The 1496-nt window shown below is 41.8% G+C and overlaps 1 non-coding gene across 1 annotated transcript; it reads right to left on the bottom strand.

The window, feature by feature from the left end:
- Positions 1-310: 310 nt before the first annotated feature.
- Positions 311-382, bottom strand: TRNAA-UGC. The gene has a single exon. It is a non-coding gene; the product is annotated as a tRNA-Ala (tRNA).
- Between the last annotated feature and the right edge of the window lie 1114 nt (positions 383-1496).

Consider the following 1496-nt stretch of genomic DNA (forward strand, 5'->3'; position numbering starts at 1 on the left):
TAAGGGCTGATTTACAATGTTCATCCAGATGGCTGTGCTCTCTCTAGTTTTTGTGGATGCCCTTCTGATCTGGTTTAAAGTATCCCTTTTTGCCATTTGAATTCCTCTATACACATCTGTGTCTTCCTTGACTTTTTATATAGCTTTCAAATATGAATCGGGAGAAGTTAAGTTTTTCACTTAGTCATTACTTTAAATACTATTGTTCTACATAGGGTCCTCAGTTGATTTGCTTGCAATGATGATGATGATGGTATTTGTTAAGCACTTACTATGTGCAAAGCACTGTTCTAAGCACTGGAAAAATTGGTGGAGATGCCGGGGCTCAAACCCGGGGCCTCATACATGCAAAGCATGCACTCTACCACTGAGCTATATCCCCTCCATTTGTTATTCACCTGTGATTGTGTCCATTGATCTACACATCCATTGTTTGGAGAGGCTAAATATTTTCAGCATGTGCTTCTTGGTATTATTCCCTCAGGCATCTGAATAAGGAACTTTTCAACCAGATTCCCCTCCAAGATGACTTTCCATTTAAGGACCCTGCATCCCTCAGCTTCTGGTTAAGTAGCCAGGTGTGCAGTTGTGTTGCTGTTGTTGTTGTTTTTAGGCAAATACCCTCCATTTCCCCCATCTAAATTAAGGATCATGAAACATGCTTCCAGAGTTCTTCAAAGAGCTGTCCTGAGGAGAGATGAGATGATACTCAGGTAGTAAGTTAGAACTTTCTGTAGCTAAGGCCTTCTCTACAAATCTAAATGACTGTTGTCATTGGGTTCTAGCTTCTCCTTCGAAGAGCGAAGAGTCTTGCCATATGCCTACCCATTGAGCAGAGGGAAAAATGTCTCCCCTAACTTTTGGAGTTTTCTTCGGAGAACCCCTCGTCCATCGGTCCAGTCAGGCTGTTGGCCAAATGGCTGCCAGTAAAGATGGAGGCATCGGGAGCCAAAGCAAGTTCCCTGGAGAATCCCAAGCAGGCACTCATTCCTGGCTCTCTTTTCCAGGACATCAGAGTCAGATCCCACATTGCCTCAACAGTCCCGTGATCCAGAACGATGCTTTTCTCTCTTCTCGGTATTCAATCAAGAGACACCGAGGGTGTCCCTTTACAACTTATCAACAGCCTGCTCTTTCCCTCATAGGAAGGGAGTGAGAAGGCTTAGACTCATTATTCATCATCATCATATATTCCTTGTATAATCATTTAACTAAGGGAGACGCTTAATCATCCCTTAATATTTCCTCATGAATTAATCCCCATATTTCCTTTATCATTTTTCTTTTCTCTGACCTCCCCGCACAGTCTAATTTGTATCTAGCTTATTTATAATGAGGTGCCCAGAGCTGAATGTATTGAGAAGGCCCTGATGCAAGAATTAGCATTTGAAAAGAGAGTATGAATCTGAGGCAAACTCAAGAGGATTTAATTTCACAGCATGTTTTTGGCAGCTTGGAAAGATAATGGAACCAAATTGTGTTTCATGTTATTTAAA

Source organism: Tachyglossus aculeatus, chromosome 25, assembly GCF_015852505.1.
Source record: "Tachyglossus aculeatus isolate mTacAcu1 chromosome 25, mTacAcu1.pri, whole genome shotgun sequence".
NCBI classification, from domain to species: domain Eukaryota; kingdom Metazoa; phylum Chordata; class Mammalia; order Monotremata; family Tachyglossidae; genus Tachyglossus; species Tachyglossus aculeatus.